The sequence below is a fragment of the Theropithecus gelada genome, chromosome 3, assembly GCF_003255815.1.
Source record: "Theropithecus gelada isolate Dixy chromosome 3, Tgel_1.0, whole genome shotgun sequence".
NCBI classification, from domain to species: domain Eukaryota; kingdom Metazoa; phylum Chordata; class Mammalia; order Primates; family Cercopithecidae; genus Theropithecus; species Theropithecus gelada.
This window is the reverse complement of record NC_037670.1, coordinates 80,049,531-80,070,157: the sequence shown is the minus strand read 5'-3', so window position 1 is coordinate 80,070,157 and position 20,627 is coordinate 80,049,531.

Genomic DNA, 20,627 nt, shown 5'->3' with positions numbered 1-20,627 from the left:
TTACAGTATTGCTTTTCATGTTTAGATATTTGATTCACCTGGGGACTTTTATTTTTGTGTATAATGTGAAGTAGGGGCTCAATACCATTGTTTTCGATACGGATAATCAATTATCACAGCCTCATTTATTAAATGTATGCACACTTGCTCCCAAGCCATCTATTCTGCTCTAGTAGTTAATCTTTAAAATATTAGTGTGCCAATACTTCTACAGGTCTTGTAATAAATCTTGACATCTTATAGGAAAAATGCCCTTATCTCATGTTCTTCTGACTTATCTTGATTATTCTTTACCTGTAAAAATTTTACATTGTCAAGCTCCATCATAAGTCTTACTGAAATTTGGATTAAAACTTTGAGAACTGATATTTTTATATCTTGTTAAATTTATTACTAGGTTCTTGTTTACAGTTTTATTAATGATTGCAATAGACATGCAATTTTCCTTTATTGCATTGACCCTACTGAGCTCTTGGTATTAATGTTGCAGTCACCTAAAGAAATGAGTTTATTTGCTATTCTTTGGATGTTTGTGTAAGACCGGAATAATCAGTATCTTGAATGTTCAGTAGGAAAAGCTTATAAAACTGTATATATTGTTTTCTTCAAGGGAAGATTTTAAAAAGTTGTTAATCCAACTTCTTTCCAGGGGATGACTGTTATTTCTGTTTCTTCTTGGATCAGTTCTATTTTTTCTAGGAATTTAGACATTTTATCAAAGTGTCCAAATGTATTGACAAAGTTTGTTTATAATATCCCCATTACCTGTTTACCCTCTGCAGCTTCTGTAATTTGCCATTCCTTATCTTTTATACCTTTTCTCTTATCTCCTGATTAAGGTTTCAAATAACCAACTGATATGGTCTGGCTGTGTCCCCACCCAAATCTCATCTTGAATTCCCACGTGTTGTAAGAGGGACCCTGGTGGGCAGTAATTGAATCATGGAGGCAGGTCTTTTCCATGCTGTTCTCGTGATGGTGAATAAATCTCATGAGATCTGATGGTTTTATAAGGGGGAGTTTCCCTGCACAAGCTCTCTGTCTGCTGACATTCATGTAAGATGTGACTTGCTCCTCCTTGCCTTCGGCCATGATTGTGAGGCCTCCCCAGCCTTGTGGAACATAAGTCCATTAAGCCTATTTTGTAAATTGCGCAGTCTCAAGTATGTCTTTATCAGCAGTGTGAAAAAGCACTAATACACCAACTTTGACTTTGTTGATCTACTTGTTTTCTGTTTCATCAATTTCTGCTCATTATTTCCTTCAAATTGGGGTGGAGGAACTATTCTGTTACTTATATTCCTGATATAGATATTTATTGATTTTTGGCTTAATGAATGCATTTTAGACTAACAGCCAAAAAAAAAAAAAAAAAAAGTATCTCTAGAACTGCTTTAGTCATATTCCACATGCAATTTGTAGCATATAATTGTTCTATTTTTTCTCAAATGTTCATCGTAAATTATGAATTAATATTTAAAACTGTTTCATTTGTGTTGATTTCCAACAAAAGGATTTTCAATCTTTAAGGTTGTTCCCCCCACCCCCAAAAATTGCCATTTGGCTCTAGGTATGATCAATTATTTCCTTTAACAAATATTGGGCACCCACATGTGTCAGGTACTGTTCTAGATGCTAAGGTTACATCTGTAAACAAAATAGGCCAAAAAGTCATGCTTTCTTGGAGCTCATGTTCAAGTTTTTGTCTTTTTGGAGGCAGGGGTCTCACTCTGTTGTCCAGGCTGAAGTTCAGTGGTACAAATCACGGCTCATTGCAGCCTCAACCTTCTGGGTTCAAGTGATCCTCTCACCTCATCTTCCCAAGTAGCTGAGAATACAGGTGCATACCACTCTGGCTAATTTTTTGTAGAGACAGGGTTTTGCCATGTGCCCAGGTTGGTCTCATACTCCTGGGCTCAAGAGTTCTGCCTGCCTCTGCCTCCCAAAGTGCTAGGATTACAGGCATGAGCCACTGTGCCTGGACAGGAGCTCATGTTCTACTGTCAACTCTTGGAAATGTCCCATATACCTGAGTAGAATGTATATTCTTCACTTGTTGGGTTCAGTTCTACATATGACTGTTAAGTAAAATTGCTTTTATTACTCAAATCATGCATTTCCTTACCGATCTTTTTGCTTGCTTATTATCTCAATTTCTAAGGAGAGGTATATTAAAATTTCCTGCTGTGATTGTTCATTTGTCTATTACTCTTCTTTCTAATTACTATCTAAAAGCCATATTCTTTTAAAAGACAAGAAACTGATGTTCAAGAAACATGACCTATTTCACTAAGTTTGTAAAGGATGGATTATGGATTCCAGTATAGTTGTCTCTATTATGACAATATTAATTGTGCAACTGTTGTCATCTGTTTTGCCTAATATCTACACCCAATAATAACACACCAGTCCCTTCCCATCCTTTGGGAAATCCCTTTTCCCAGACTTTTAATCAAATTACTAGAGTTCCTTGCTCCCTGTTCAGCTGCAAACGTGTCAATGGCTCGTCACCATAGTATCCTGAGCCACACACTGAAATCAGTTCAATGAGTCCCACCCCGGACATATGTATGTCTTTATCATATTGCCTTCCAATAAATTCATACGGTCACTAGCCATGTCTGAAAGTACCTACCAAGGATATGTTATGAGGTTAATTATTGTTTAGTTGTTTGACAAGGGTATTTTCCCCTATCATATTTATCTCATCTGATGATGTCCTGCATTTCCTTGTTATTTCTTCTCCATGACTGGAAAACATAAACTGTCTTTTAGTCCTAAAAATAACTTTTATTGCCATCTGGAATGTACTGCATTGTTGAATAAAGTGTGGTTTATTTCAAAAAATCATTAAGCAGTACTAATTTCCAGGAACTGTGCTAGGAGGCACTGTGGATTCAGAATGGAGTAAGACATGTTCTTTTTATGAAGAACAGAATAGAGTGCGGGGAAAGTCATGTTGATAAATGTGTGCAATGGGGTTATGGGCATGTGGGCAGTGGGAGGCAATGCACTCAACCAATGGCAGGCAGTCAGGAAGGCTTCACAGAGGAGGTGACATTTGAGTTGCATCTGAAATACATACTAAGAAAAGCGTATTCCAGGAGGGGCAAAAAGCATCTGCAGAGAAGACACGTTATTCCTCACACATTAAATTTTCAAAGTGATTTTTACTCTTTTTCTTTTTGCTGCTATATTCCCATTTCTTCTTCACACTCTAATCAGGGTTTACAAATACGTGGCACCTGCACTGCCACTCTCCCCCTTCTCCCTGCCATTGGCAGGCATCTATAACTGAAGACAGAATTCTTTCCTAGAGAGTCTACTTGGCCGGGCGCGGTGGCTCACGCCTGTAATCCCAGCACTTTGGGTGGCCGAGGGGGACGGATCACGAGTTGAGGAGATTGAGACCATTCTGGCTAACACGGTGAAACCCCGTCTCTACTAAAAATACAAAAAAATGAGCCGGGCGTGGTGGTGGGCGCCTGTAGTCCCAGCTACTCGGGAGGCTGAGGCAGGAGAATTGCAGTGAGCCGAGATCGCGCCACTGCACTCCAGCTTGGGCGACAGAGCAAGACTCTGACTCAAAAAAAAAAAAAAGGAAAAAAAAAAAAGAAAAAAAAGAGTCAACACTAGGTGCCATTAGAAATAATGTAGAAATTAATAATCATGATTAATAAAGTGTACATGACAGACACTTGCTTACCATTCCTACTTTGACTGGGTGGAGATGTGGAAACCTTGTTATTCAGAGGTGAAGTAGGGAGGGCAAGTTCTAAAATGTTAGCCCTAGGGCACTAGAATCACTGGGGATTTAAACAAATTCCAAATCTAAGGCCACACATCTCTAGGGGTGGGAAAAAGGCTTCAGGATTTTTTGAAGCACCCCAAGTGATTCCAATGTGCAGAGAAGTTTAAGAATTACTGCCATAGAAGTCTTTGTTCAAAAAAGTCAAATTCGTTACCCATGTAAAGGGCTCGAGGGAATTACCAAACTACTGTACTCTTCTGGGAAGAGAATTTTCCAGAGCAAGAGGGAGGCCTCTGAACCTGAAGTCTGGTCACTAAGCGGACAGGATACCAGAGTAAAGACCTGAGGAGCTTGGCCAAAGAGCAGGATATCAGCAGCAGGGGGCAGAGCCAGAAGTGGCCTGTAGGCATCTTTCTGTCCCAGTTTTCATGACATGATGCCAAATCTACTTAGCAATGGTCATTTCTTATTTTCATTTCTATTTTTCAGAAATGCATAAGGACTAAGGGTGTCAGTGTAATCAGCATAACAACCACACGAGCTGAAGTTTGCTAAAGTCAACTCCCCCCGCAAAGATACTAAATTTGCCTACAGGAAAAAAGCCCACCAGGTACTTAAAAAAAATCAACGAAATGATATTATGCTGCATTAAAAAGAACATGCCTACGAAACAGAATACCATGTAGTGCTACCATTTATTTGAAAGTCATTTTGATGACACTGTGCATACTTTAATTAGAGTTTTGGGTTAAAGATAATTGAGTATAGAAAACTATAGAAAACCTTGCTTTGAAAGTGGAGCCAGTATCAATGTTATCCTAATCTCTTTGCAAAAAAAAAGAAAACTGTCTCTTAATTACACTACAATCGAATGGAGTCTTCAGCTCTTATATATTCATTCAGAATTTTAAAATCTCTCTCACAGGAGGAAATGTAAAAGGGAAGTTTTCAAGACCTTTTTGTACCTTAATATCCTTTTCAACTTCTAATGTAAAATGTATTTGTCCTGATACAATGCTGTGAAATAAAGACCAATTCAGGAATGTAACGAAGTTTAAAAGTAGCTTCTCTTTTTCTGCATTGAGGACAATTTTATTGATTCAAATTAGAAACTTCTAGTTGGGAGCAGGAGAAAAAGGAGGAAGGAGAGAGAAGCAAGCGATCTGTGACCTAGCGCTGATTATTGGCTGACCTCTAATAAAGGAAGAAGATTCGGATTTCTGGTGCCAAAACAAAAGTAATAAAGTGGAAAATGAATTTTTGCAATCCCCACACATCACTGAATTTATCTATTATCTTCTAGACAAAGTAATCCTACAAAACGAAGTTCTATTTCAAGGATTTTCACTCCTTTTCCATCTCTGAACTGAAAAGAAACAAGGTGCAGTTTGCAGCTTCAAAATATGTAAATAATCTATAACTCATATCAGTGTTCCGATTAAAAATTACCTAATCTGTTCTTTGCTCCTTGCAAGTTTCATTGAAGCAGCGCCCCCTAACAGGCAAACACGGTACGTGGTAAAATTCGGCTCGTGGTAGATTGTCCATCAACCAGCTCTGGGGATGTGCTGTCAGGAATGGAGCGCCCCCTGGAGGCCAGTCATCCAGCCAGTCTGTTCCCATCCATTAGAGCAGAGGCTCTCAAGTGTGGTCCCTGGACTAACAGCATCGACACCACCTGAGAACTGTTAAGAAATCCAAGTTCTGGGGCCCCACCATAGGCCAACTGAATCAGAAATTCCTGTGATGGGGCCCAGCAATCTACAGGCCTTCCAGGTGCTGCTGAAGCCTGCTAATTTTGAGAACCACTGTATTAGAACACCTCATTCCCCAAATATGTCAGAATCAAGGTGTCATTGTTAAGAAATTAATTATACAGGAATGAACAGAGCTGAAATGTCTTTCCTACATAGAGAATGAACCAAGAAGTTGATATGTGTATTAAGTAAAAACATTGAACTACAATTTAGAAAATGTTGATACTAATGTATTTTTTAAATACATTAAAGCAGCTTTTAGCAACTCTTTAATTATTCCCAATATATAGTTTGAATTACTGTGTCCCTTGATGAAAAGGATAAAGGAATGTAAGTGACTCTACCATAAACACAGGAAAAGTTTGGATAATCTCAGCACCTACTACTACCAACAACAAGACCAATGATCCCTACCCCTCTCTTCTCAGGACTGCCATCTGACTCAAACCAGTTCATGGCTATCTGACTACAAAATGAGGCCGAACTTGATCACAATCAAGGTGGAAATGAAAATAACAATCAAGAAAAACACTTCCCTCATTTTTAATGATTTTTATTTAACATATATAGTACATGTAAACAACTGGCATAAAATTCATAAAAATACAATACTCCTATGCAATATCACTTTATTCCTGATACATACTTTCATTTTCTCATTAATATCACTGCCTATTTTAATACTGTACTTTTTCAGCCAAGCATTTTTAGAGGCTTATCTTTTTAAAGAAATACGGCCCCGACTTTGTTTTCTAAAATGTCATAGCTATAGCTATTTTGATCGCCTCTTTGCCCATCCTTACTTTCCTCACACTAAAGCAAAAATATTTTTAAATGCTAAAAGTATGCAAAACGCTGAGCTTTAATACTGTTTTGTCACGCCTATGGAGCCTGCTACCACTCTGCATTGCCATCAAAGGTGCGGGTGCTCCACAGCGCTGGTGCGGTGAGCTGTGGCCACGGCTGCATAGCAGGGACCTTCAGGCCTCTGCTCCAGACTGGCTTCCCTAATATGTAGCCACATTTTGCTGGGGGTTACATTCATGAACACTGCTACAAAGGATCCTTCTGGAAAAAGCTAATTTACACTACTTTTAATGGTTCCCAGCAAATGAAGCAGTTATAATAGTATTTTTAATGCTTTTTTCCTATACAGTATTTCTACTTATTACATGTGAACTTATTTGGAAGAAAATTACTGGGGGTGAGAAAAATATAGAATAACTGTAAAATTTTTAAAAATTGTAACTGCTGGATGTACACAATCAGCCACACTCAGGTGAGCAACAGTCACAGATAAGCAGAGCGCACCTCCCTCTTCCCGCCCATGTTGACTCCCATCCTCAGCCTCAAGTGTCCACTGCCCCTTTTCCTGGACTGTTGTGCATCATCGCTCAAATGTTGCTTTTGATCCACAAATCACAGGCTGCTTCCCTATTTTCTAAAACTAGCAAAAGCCTAAGAAATAAAAACAGTCAACCAGCAAATGAGAAACAGTGGCCACAAATCTGAAGAACACTGCCAGAGTCCCTCTCCTGGGCCACTCCCAGGGAAGGAGCATCCCTGGGAGCTGCGACTCTGGGCTCTGGGGCAGGGTTGGGGGCGGGGCTTCCCTGAGGCCACACCCCTCAGGCTTTGCAGCTGACCCAGGTGGGCAAGCTGCTGCTTCCCCGAGACCAGGCCTGCCCTTGGGCTCTGGTCAGAAGGTAGAAAGGGAACAGCGGCTTCCAGGAGTGGGCACCAGAAACCATCCCTGAGGACTAAGGTCTCAAGGACAATCCACAATGAGGTTAATCTGCCTGTGGTTAAGAAAGAGAAGCTGGATAATTAAATGTGCAGTCAGTCAGCCACAGCCACGGTTTGCTTAGAATTTAAAAGCCGAAAACCTTTTCTCAGAGCTATGAGGTTTCATTGTTTTGAAGAATCTCATTTCACACAAATTAACTTCTAAGAAACAAAAATTCATACAAAGAATTCAAAGACGGTGTAGAAATTTTTCAAAATAAAAATAAATAGGAAGAAAAAAACTAAAGAGGAAGACGAAATATACTCATTCTGCATATTGAAATAATGGTTTTTAGAACCAAAATTATAACATAATGCTTAAGGCTTTGTCTTATTAAAGACCGGCAATCTTAAAAGTAAAATATAAAAACTCCATTTATCATTATTCTTTACGTTTTTGACAGCAAAATTAGTCATGTTTTATTGTATCTTAATAGTAAAAGAAAAATTACCATGTACTACAGTCTACTGTTCCACTATAAATGATGTCTACTCAAATATACATTAGTTTCTAGATGTACTATATTTGGGGTTGTTCAAAATAGTTTTTCTTAAAACTATAATTAAACATGAAAAAATTTTAAAGTGGTTTAAAGGTATTAAAATATAAACATTTGAATAATGCTAAAAATGAGGAAAATACAGTTACCATTAATTTTTTTAAAACCAACAATAAGTACTTGATAAGCAACTAAATGAGTAAACAGTACTTATTTGACAGAAAATGTGGGGAGGAGGAGAAGAGAGCGAGAGCGAGAGACATGGTAATGCCACATGGCTGAAAGTTAAGGGAATTTCCTAACCACAAGGTTCGAGAGTTTGGATTAATAATGGGCAGGAAAAGCTTCATTAACAAGAGAACAGAGAACAAAAAGAGCACAAGGAAGTAAAACAGACAGCCAGTTCTACACAGCAAACGTTCCATGTCTGCTGCATCTACTGTAACTCAAGCTGATGACAGGGGCTGACACGACCGAAGAACTTACAAAATCACTGAAATGTCCAAAAGACAAGAGCGAGAGGCAGAAAAAAGAAGCATTAAAAGTTCTTACACTATAAAATCAGCCCCTACATAGTCAGAATTGTCCTGTATTTTCATGTCACCCTTGTCACAACCCATTGTGTTTTCTTTATACAGGTAGCTTTGCTTACCTTAGCACAAATATCAAAGTCAAGTACAAGCATATATTCATTTGCATAGCAAATTTTAAAGGGTGCATTGAAACAGTAACCAATTGATAAAGGTAAAAGTCATTTTTATAATTAGAATGACATTCAAATTGACCAAATAAAACGTTTTCTATTTGAAAACAGTTACCTACAAAAGTTTTTGGGATATGAACAACACATGACTTAGCAAAACATTAAAACCGTTACTGATGTAGTTCTCCATAGGCAGCAGTTCATGTAGCAGTCATTCTTTTACAACTTCTAGGACTTTGTAAACACTGTTCTGGAATACAGTGGTGAAGTGAGGTTTGGAATCCTTCACCAAGAGGTTACATAAGGGAGTTTTCCCAGCATTGGCAGGATCTTCTACATCCCAAATTTCAGGCATACTGCAACCAGGCCTAGAAAAATGAATGTACACATTAAAAATCAATGTGCATTATATAACTGCAGATAAAGCAGGGCACTTCTTATATTCCTGACCTCATTTCCTTTTCTCCACTTAAATTACTTTAGTTTTTAAACAATCCTTTCATATAGCTATTTTAAGTTTTTATAAGCTGCCATGACTCACTTTAGGACAAGGTGAATGCAGCAAAGGTGACTATAAGGAAAGACACAGACCTGCAGATACATATATCCAGGTGTTGGGGAAAGAGACACCTCAGTTAAACTCTGCCGCAGCTACTTACCAAGAATGTGGTTCTGGGCAGGTAGCTTCCCTTGGTCTTAGTTTTCACATTTGTAAAATGGGGAAATAAACACCCATGATATAGGTTTGTTGTGAGGATTATGAGAGATCAGGTATCTAGCACCATGCCCAGCACACAGAAAAATGTGTAACATNAGGATTGTTTAAAAACTAAAGTAATTTAAGTGGAGAAAAGGAAATGAGGTCAGGAATATAAGAAGTGCCCTGCTTTATCTGCAGTTATATAATGCACATTGATTTTTAATGTGTACATTCATTTTTCTAGGCCTGGTTGCAGTATGCCTGAAATTTGGGATGTAGAAGATCCTGCCAACGCTGGGAAAACTCCCTTATGTAACCTCTTGGTGAAGGATTCCAAACCTCACTTCACCACTGTATTCCAGAACAGTGTTTACAAAGTCCTAGAAGTTGTAAAAGAATGACTGCTACATGAACTGCTGCCTATGGAGAACTGCATCAGTAACGGTTTTAATGTTTTGCTAAGTCATGTGTTGTTTATATCCCAAAAACTTTTGTAGGTAACTGTTTTCAAATAGAAAACGTTTTATTTGGTCAATTTGAATGTCATTTTAATTATAAAAATGACTTATACTTTTATCAATTGGTTACTGTTTCAATGCACCCTTTAAAATTTGCTATGCAAATGAGTATATGCTTGTACTTGACTTTGATATTTGTGCTAAGGTGAGCAAAGCTACCTGTATAAAGAAAACACAATGGGTTGAGATAAGGGTGACATGAAAATACAGGACAATTCTGACTATGTAGGGGCTGATTTTATAGTGTAAGAACTTTTAATACTTCTTTTTTCTGCCTCTCGCTCTGTCTTTTGGACATTTCAGTGATTATTGTAAGTTCTTTGGTCACGTCAGCCCCTGTCATCAGCTTGAGTTACAGTAGATGGGGCAGAACGTTTGCTGTGTAGAACTGGCTGTCTGTTTTACTTCCTTGTGCTCTTTTTGTTCTCTGTTCTCTTGTTAATGAAGCTTTTCCTGCCCATTATTAATCCAAACTCTCGAACCTTGTGGTTAGGAAATTCCCTTAACTTCCAGCCATGTGGCATTACCATGTCTCTCTCTCTCGCTCTCTTCTCCTCCTCCCCACATTTTCTGTCAAATAAGTACTGTTTACTCATTTAGTTGCTTATCAGGTACTTATTCTTGGTTTAAAAAAAATTAATGGTCATTGTATTTTTCTCATTTTTTTAGCATTATTCAAATGTTTATATTTTAATGCCTTGAAACCACTTTAAAATTTTTTCATGTTTACTTACAGTCTTAAGAAAAACCATTTTGAACAACTCCAAATATAGTGCATCTAGAAACTAATGTATATTTTAGTAGACATCATTTATAGTGGAACAGTAGACTGTAGTGCATGGTAATTTTTCTTTTACTATTAAGATACAATAAAATATGACTAATTTTGCTGTCAAAAAGGTAAAGAATAACAATAAATGGAGTTTTTATAGTTTACTTTTAAGATTGCCTGTCTTTAATAAGACAAAGCCTTAAGCTTTATGTTATAATTTTCGTTCTAAAAACCATCATTTCAGTATGAGGAATGTGTCATGTGCGTCCGTGTGAAGAGACCACCAAACAGGCTTTGTGTGAGCAATAAAGCTTTTTAATCACCTGAGTGCAGGCGGGCTGAGTCCGAAAAGAGAGTCAGCGAAGGGAGACAAGGGTGGGGCCGTTTTATAGGATTTGGGTAGGTAAAGGAAAATTACAGTCGAAGGGGGTTGTTCTCTGGTGGGCAGGAGTGGGGGGTCACAAGGTGCTCAGTGGGGGAGCTTTTTGAGCCAGGATGAGCCAGGAAAGGGAATTTCACAAGGTAGTGTCATCAGTTAAGGCAAGGACTGGCCATTTTTCACTTCTTTTGTGGTGGAATGTCATCAGTGAAGGCAGGGGCAGGGCATTTTCACTTCTTTTGTGATTCTTCAGTTACTTCAGGCCATCTGGGCATATACGTGCAAGTCACAGGGGATGCGATGGCTTGGCGTGGGCTCAGAGGCCTGACAGAATGAGTATATTTCGTCTTCCTCTTTAGTTTTTTTTCTTCCTATTTATTTTTATTTTGAAAAATTTCTACACCTTCTTTGAATTCCTGGTATGAATTTTTGTTTCTTAGAAGTTAATTTGTTTGAAATGAGATTCTTCAAAACAATGAAACCTCATAGCTCTGAGAAAAGGTTTTAGGCTTTTAAATTCTAAGCACACCGTGGCTGTGGCTGACTGACTATACATTTAATTATCCAGCTTCTCTTTCTTAACTACAGGCAGATTAACCTCATTGTGGATTGTCCTTGAGACCTTAGTCCTCAGGGATGGTTTCTGGTGCCCACTCCTGGAAGCCGCTGTTCCCTTTCTACCTTCTGACCAGAGCCCAAGGGCAGGCCTGGTCTCGGGGAAGCAGCAGCTTGCCGACCTGGGTCAGCTGCAAAGCCTGAGGGGTGTGGCCTCAGGGAAGCCCCGCCCCCAACCCTGTTCCAGAGGCCAGAGTCGCAGCTCCCAAGGATGCTCCTTCCCTGGGAGTGGCCCAGGAGAGGGACTCTGGCAGTGTTCTTCAGATTTGTGGCCACTGTTTCTCATTTGCTGGTTGACTGTTTTTATTTCTTAGGCTTTTGCTAGTTTTAGAAAATAGGGAAGTAGCCTGTGATTTGTGGATCAAAAGCAACATTTGAGCGATGATGCACAACAGTCCAGGAAAAGGGGCAGTGGACACTTGAGGCTGAGGATGGGAGTCGACACGGGCGGGGAGAGGGAGGTGCGCTCTGCTTATCTGTGACTGTTGCTCACCTGAGTGTGGCTGATTGTGTACATCCAGCAGTTACAATTTTTAAAAATTATACTTTTACAGTTATTTTATATTTTTCTCACCCCCAGTAATTTCCTTCCAAATAAGTTCACATGTAATAAGTAGAAATACTGTATAGGAAAAAAGCATTAAAAATACTATTATAACTGCTTCATTTGCTGGGAACCATTAAAAGTAGTGTAAATTAGCTTTTTCCAGAAGGATCCTTTGTAGCAGTGTTCAGGAATGTAACCCCCAGCAAAATGTGGCTATATATTAGGGAAGCCAGTCTGGAGCAGAGGCCTGAAGGTCCCTGCTATGCAGCCGTGGCCACAGCTCACCGCACCAGCGCTGTGGAGCACCTGCACCTTTGATGGCAATGCAGAGTGGTAGCAGGCTCCATAGGCGTGACAAAATAGTATTAAAGTTCAGTGTTGGCCGGGCGCGGTGGCTCAAGCCTGTAATCCCAGCACTTTGGGAGGCCGAGACGGGCGGATCACGAGGTCAGGAGATCGAGACCATCCTGGCTAACACGGTGAAACTCGTCTCTACTAAAAAATACAAAAAACTAGCCAGGCGAGGTGGCGGGTGCCTGTAGTCACAGCTACTCGGGAGGCTGAGGCAGGAGAATGGCGTGAACCCGAGAGGAGGAGCTTGCAGTGAGCTGAGATCCGGCCACTGCACTCCAGCCTGGGTGACAGAGCAAGACTCTGTCTCAAAAAAAAAAAAAAAAGCTCAGTGTTTTGCATACTTTTACCATTTAAAAATATTTTTGCTTTAGTGTGAGGATAGTAAGGATGGGCAAAGAGGTGATCAAAATAGCTATAGCTATGACATTTTTGAAAACAAAGTGGGGCTGTATTTCTTTAAAAAGATAAGCCTCTAAAAATGCTTGGCTGAAAAAGTATAGTGTTAAAACAGGCAGTTATATTAATGAGAAAATGAAAGTATGTATCAGGAATAAAGTGATATTGCATAGGAGTTTGTATTTTTATGAATTTTATACCAGTTGTTTACATGTACTATATATGTTAAATTTTTTAAAAAATGAAAAATGAGGGAAGTATTTTTCTTGATTGTTATTTTCATTTCCACCTTGATTGTGATCAAGTTCGGCTTCATTTTGTAGTCAGATAGCCATGAACTGGTTTGAGTCAGATGGCAGTCCTGAGAAGAGAGGGAGGGATCACAACAGTGGGGGTAGTCTCTTTGATCTTGTTGTTGGTAGTGGTAGGTACTGAGAGTATCCAAACGTTTCCTGTATTTATGGTATAGTCACTTACATTCCTTTTTCCTTTTCATCAAGGGACACAATAATTCATTCAAACTATATATTGGGAATAATTAAAGAGTTGCTAAAAGTTGCTTTAATGTATTTAAAAAATACATTGGTATCAAAATTTTCTAAATTGTAGCTCAATGTTTTACTTGATACAAACATCACTTCTTGGTTCTTTCTCTGTGTAAGAAAGACATTTCAGCTCTCTTCATTCCTGTGTAATTAATTTCTTAACACAATGGCACCTTGATTCTGACATCTTTGGGGAATGAGGTGTTCTAATACAGTGGTTCTCAAAATTAGCAGGCATCAGCAGCACCTGGAAGGCCTGTAGATTGCTGGGCCCCATCATAAGGGTGTCTGATTCAGTTGGCCTATGGTGCAGCCCCAGAACTTGGATTTCTTAACAGTTCTCAGGTGGTGTCGATGCTGTTAATCCAGGGACCGTACTTGAGAGCCTCTGCTCTAATCAATGGGAACAGACTGGCTGGATGACTGGCCTCCAGGGGGCGCTCCATGCCTGACAGCAATCCCACCAGAGCTGGTTGATGGACACTCTACCAGGAGCTGAATTTTACCACGTACCGTCTTTGCCTGTCAGGGGGCGCTGCTTCGATGAAACTTGCAAGGAGCAAAGAACAGATTAGGTAATTTTTAATCGGAACACTGATATGAGTTATAGATTATCTACATATTTTGAAGCTGCAAACTGCACCTTGTTTCTTTTCAGTTCAGAGATGAAAAAGGAGTGAAAATCCTTGAAATAGAACTTCGTTTTGTAGGATTACTTTGTCTAGAAGATAATAGATAAATTCAGTGATGTGTGGGAATTGCAAAAATTCATTTTCCACTTTATTACTTTTGTTTTGGCACCAGAAATCCGAATCTTCTTCCTTTGTTAGAGGTCAGCCAATAATCAGCGCTAGGTCACAGATCGCTTGCTTCTCTCTTCTTCCTCCTTTTTCTCCTGCTCCCAACTAGAAGTTTCTAATTTGAATCAATAAAATTGTCCTCAATGCAGAAAAAGAGAAGCTACTTTTAAACTTCGTTACATTCCTGAATTGGTCTTTATTTCACAGCATTGTATCAGGACAAATACATTTTATATTAGAAGTTGAAAAATATATTAAGGTACAAAAAGGTCTTGAAAACTTCCCTTTTACATTTCCTCCTGTGAGAGAGATTTTAAAATTCTGAATGAATATATAAGAGCTGAAGACTCGATTCAATTGTAGTGTAATTAAGAGATAGTTTTCTTTTTTTGCAAAGAGATTAGGATAACATTGATACTGGCTCCACCTTCAAAGCAATGTTTTCTATAATTTTCTATACGCAATTATCTTTAACCCAAAACTCTAAGTATGCATAGTGTTGTCAAAATGACTTTCAAATAAATGGTAGCACTACATGGTATTCTGTTTCATAGGCAGGTTCTTTTTAATGCAGCATAATATCATTTCATTGATTTTTTAAGTACCTGGTAGGCTTTTTTCCTGTAGGCAAATTTAATATCTTGGCGGGGGGAGTTGACTTTAGCAAACTTCAGCTTGTGTGGTTGTTATGCTGACCCTGACACCCTTAGTCCTTATGCATTTCTGAAAAAATAGAAATGAAAATAAGAAATGACCCATTGCTAAGTAGATTTGGCATCATGTCATGAAAACTGGGACAGAAAGATGCCTGCAGGCCACTTCTGGCTCTGCCCCCTGCTGCTGATATCCTGCTCTTTGGCCAAGCTCCTCAGGTCTTTACTCTTGTATCCTGTCCGCTTAGTGACCAGACTTCAGGTTCAGAGGCCTCCCTCTTGCTCTGGAAAATTCTCTTCCCAGAAGAGTACAGTTTGGTAATTCCTCGAGCCCTTTACATGGGTAACGAATTTGACTTTTTTGAACAAAAACTTCTATGGCAGTAATTCTCAAACTTCTCTGCACGTTGGAATTACTTGGGGAGCCTCAAAAAACCCTGAAGCTTTTTTCCCACCCCTAGAAATGTGTGGCCTGAGATTTTTTTTAATCCCCAGTGATTCTAGTGCCCTAGGGCTAACATTTTAGAACTTGCCCTCCCTACTTCACCTCTGAATAACAAGGTTTCCACATCTCCACCCAGTCAAAGTCGGAATGGCAAGCGTCTGTCATGTACACTTTATTAATCATGATTATTAATTTCTACATTATTTCTAATCATGGCACCTAGTGTTGAGTAGACTCTTTAGGAAAGAATTCTGTCTTCAGTTATAGATGCCTGCCAATGGCAGGGAGAAGGGGGAGAGTGGCAGTGCAGGTGCCACGTATTTGTAAACCCTGATTAGAGTGTGAAGAAGAAATGGGAATATAGCAGCAAAAAGAAAAAGAATAAAAATCACTTTGAAAATTTAATGTGTGAGGAATCATGTGTCTTCTCTGCAGATGCTTTTTGCCCCTCCTAGAATACACTTTTCTTAGTATGTATTTCAGATGCAACTCAAATGTCACCTCCTCTGTGAAGCCTTCCTGACTGCCTGCCATTGGTTGAGTGCATTGCCTCCCACTGCCCACATGCCCATAACCCCTTTGTACACATTTATCAACATGACTTTCCCGCCACTCTATTGTGTTCTTCATAAAAAGAACATGTCTTACTCCATTCTGAATCCACAGTGCCTCCTAGCACAGTTCCTGGAAATTAGTACTGCTTAATGATTTTTTGAAATAAACTATACTTTATTCAACAATGCAGTACATTCCAGATGGCAATAAAAGTTATTTTTAGGACTAAAAGACAGTTTATGTTTTCCAGTCATGGAGAAGAAATAACAAGGAAATGCAGGACATCATCAGATGAGATAAATAGGATAGGGGAAAATATCCTTGTCAAACAGCTAAACAATAATTAACCTCATAACATATCCTTGGTAGGTACTTTCAGACATAGCTAGTGACCGTATGAATTTATTGGAAGGCAATATGATAAAGACAGATACATATGTCCCGGGGTGGGACTCATTGAACTGATTTCAGTGTGTGGCTCAGGATACTATGGTGACGAGCCATTGACACGTTTGCTGCTGAACAGGGAGCAAGGAACTCTGGTAATTTGATTAAAAGTCTGGGAAGAGGGATTTCCCAAAGGATGGGAAGGGACTGGTGTGTTATTATTGGGTGTAGATATTAGGCAAAACAGATGACAACAGTTGCACAATTAATATTGTCATAATAGAGACAACCACACTGGAATCCACAATCCATCCTTTACAAACTTAGTGATATAGGGCATGTTTCTTGAACATCAGTTTCTTGTCTTTTAAAAGAACATGGCTTTTAGGATAGTAATTAGAAACAAGAGTAATAGACAAATGAACAATCACAGCAGGAAATTTTAATATACCTCTCCTTAGAAATTGAGATAATAAGCAAGCAAAAAGATCGGTAAGGAAATGCATGATTTGAGTAATAAAAGCAATTTGACTTAACAGTCATATGTAGAACTGCACCCACAAGTGAAGAATATACATTCTATTCAGGTATATGGGACTTTTCCAAGAACTCACAGTAGAACATGAGCTCCTGGCCAGCCACAGTGGCTCATGCCTCTAATCCTAGCACTTTGGGAGGCAGAGGTAGGCAGATCTCTTGAGCCCAGGAGTCTGAGACCAACCTAGACAACATGACAAAACCCTGTCTCTACAAAAAAATTAGCCAGGGTGGTATGTGCCTGTATTCCCAGCTACTTGGGAAGTTGAGGTGAGAGGATCACTTGAGCCCAGGAGGTTGAGGTTGCAATGAGCCATGATTGTACCACTGAACTCTAGCCTGGGCAACAGAGTGGGACCCCTGCCTCCAATAAAACAAAAACTCTTGAACATGAGCTCCAAGAAAGCATGACATTTTGGCCTATTTTGTTTACAGATGTAACCTAAGCATCTAGAATAGCACCTGACACATGTGGGTGCCCAATATTTGTTAAAGGAAAGAATTGATCATACCTGGGGCCAAATGGGAATTCTTAGGGGGGAAAACAACCTTAAGGATTGAAAATCCTTCAGTTGGAAATTAGCACAAATGAAACAGTTTTAAATATTAATTCATAATTTATTATGAAAATTTGAGAGAAATAGAACAATTATACGATACAAATTGCATGTGGAATATGACTAAAGCAGTTCTAGAGATTTTTTTTTTTTTGGCCTTTAGTCTAAAATGCATTCATTAAGCCAAAAATCAATAAACATCTATATCAGGAATATAAATAACAGAATAGTTCCTCCACCCCAATTTGAAGGGAATAATGAGCAGAAATTGATGAAACAGAAAACAAATAGATGAACAAAATCAAAGTTGGTGTATTAGTCCTTTTTCACACTGCTGATAAAGACATACTTGAGACTGCGCAATTTGCAAAAGAGGTTTAATGGACTTATGTTCCACATGGCTGGGGAGGCCTCACAATCATGGCCGAAGGCAAGGAGGAGCAAGTCACATCTTACATGGATGTCAGCAGACAGAGAGCTTGTTCAGGGAAACTCCCCCTTATAAAACCATCAGATCTCATGAGACTTATTCACTATCACGAGAACAGCATGGAAAAGACCTGCCTCCATGATTCAATTACTGCTCACCAGGGTCCCTCTCACAACACGTGGGAATTCAAGATGAGATTTGGGTGGGGACACAGCCAAACCATATCAGTTGGTTGTTTGAAACCTTAATCAGGAGATAAGAGAAAAGGTATAAAAAATAAGGAATGGCAAACTACAGAAGCTGCAGAGAGTAAACAGGTAATGGGGATATTACAAACAAACTTTGTCAATACATTTGGACACTTTCACAAAATGTCTAAATTCCTAGAAAAAACAGAGCTGATCCAAGAAGAAATAGAAATTAGAAATAACAGTCATCCCCTGGAAAGAAGTTGGATTAACAACTTTTTAAAATCTTCCCCTGAAGAAAACAACATACCCAGTTTTACAAGCTTTTCCTACTGAACATTCAAGATACTGATTATTCTGGTCTTACACAAACATCCAAAGAATAGCAAATAAACTCAGTTCTTTAGGTGACCGCAACATTAATACCAAGAGCTCAGTAGGGTCAATGCAATAAAGGAAAATTGCATGTCTATTGCAATCATTAATAAAAATGTAAACAAGAACCTAGTAATAAATTTAACAAAATATAAAAATATCATTTCTCAAATTGATCTAAAGTTTTAATCAAAATTTCAGTATGGAGCCCAACAAACAATATAAAATTTTTATAGGTAAAGAATAATCAAGATAAGTCAGAAGAACATGAGATAAGGGCATTTTTCCTATAAGATGGCAAGATTTATTACAAGACCTGTAGAAGTATTAGCACAGGAATATTTTAAAAATTGACTAATAGTGGGCCGGGCGCGGTGGCTCAAGCCTGTAACCCCAGCACTTTGGGAGGCCGAGACGGGCGGATCACGAGGTCAGGAGATTGAGACCTCACGAGGTCAGGAGATCGAGACCATCCTGGTGAACACGGTGAAACCCCGTCTCTACTAAAAAATACAAGAAACTAGCCGGGCGAGGTGGCGGGCGCCTGTAGTCCCAGCTACTCAGGAGGCTGAGGCAGGAGAATGGCGTAAACCCGGGAGGCGGAGCTTGCAGTGAGCCGAGATCCGGTCACTGAACTCCAGCCTGGTCCACAGAGCGAGACTCCGTCTCAAAAACAACAACAAAAAAATTGACTAATAGAGCAGAATAGATGGCTTGGGAGCAAGTGTGCATACATTTAATAAATGAGGCTGTGATAATTGATTATCCATATCAAAAACAATGGTATTGAGCCCCTACGTCACATTATACACAAAAATAAAAGTCCCCAGATGAAATTAAACATCCACACATGAAAAGCAATATTGTAAAACTTAGAAGACAATATAGGATAATATCTTTACCTTCTCAAGGAGATTTCCTTAAAGAAAGACTTCCTGAGACCCAAAAAACACTACCTGTAAAAGATCAATAAATTCACTGTTATGGTAAATAACTTCTGTTCACTACAAGATATCAAAAAGAGAATGAGGTAAGTCATGATGTGTTCAAGGTATTTGCAACTTGAGTACCTGACAGAAGATTAGAGAAGAGAACTGCAAACAGTAAGAAAATGCAAAGAATCCTTTAGAAAAACTCCAAAGACACGGACATTTCACCAAAAAAGAAATACAAATAGCTCATAAGGGAAATGCAAAATGAAACAATATTTATAACTCATAACATGGGCAAAATTTTTAAATATTGAGAAACGTGGAACATCACGAACTCTCCTTTACTCCCAGTGGAGGGTAACTACTTTGGAAATAAATGGCATTACCTAATAAATACAACCCAGCATCTCCACTCCTTAGATATATACCCCAGAAAAATTCCTACATGTATGCATGGAAAGGGATTGGCAGATATGTTTCAGATGTTCACAGCTGCATTGTTCAAAAAAGCAGAAAACCCAGAAATCACTTGAATGTGTGCCTGGAGTAAATAGTAGAAAGGATAAAGACATTGAGTATAATCATCCAGTATGATCCTATCGAATATGTAAAATGGTAAAATGGCGATAGGCAACAATATTGATGACTCAGGAAGATGTTGTTAAGCAAAAATATGTACGTATAATTTGCAGAAGAATACATGTGATGTGAGTTCGTTTATAGTGTCTTATTTATGAGGCCAGCAGTGGCTACGTAGGATAATAAAACCACAGACTATTAGATGAAAGTGTTTGCCGACAAAATTGAAGCCAATATCTTCTTTTTTACAAATGAAGAAACTGAGGCTCTGGGAGGGGAAGAGATTTTCCCAAGCTCACACTAATATTTAGTAGTAGAGTTGAAATTTAAAAATTGGTCCCTGGGTTCTAACCAAGACACCCCATTCACCATGGGCCTGGGGATATACTGAATCTACTGACACTTAGCTGTGTGAGCCAGCACAGGTCAATTACGTTCTTGAAGTCACATTGCCTCCTGAATGAAATGTGTACGAGAAATAATGAGCAGCATCTCATATGGCTGTTAGGACATTTGCATTGAAGTACTGTATGCAAAAGTTTATAATCCAAGTGTAATGAATCCTGGTTCTTTACATCCTGCCCATGATAGCAGCAGAAGGGGAGTAGGCTGAAATGGTATGGTGTCATCAGCCGAACACACGCCCAGGCAGGAAAGCAACATACTCCAATGACAGATAAAGAGCCCAGGACTTCTCTGGGTGTGCTTACGCACAGGAGGGCATATTGGTGTTTCTAGTTAAGTGTTTTATGCTCCTTGACTTTTACTTTTGATACTCATACTGAATTTATTTCTGGTTCCAGATGACTAGACATTCACTTTGCAAATAATTGTTGTGGCTCCATGTTTGCTCCAGACACAGAGCTT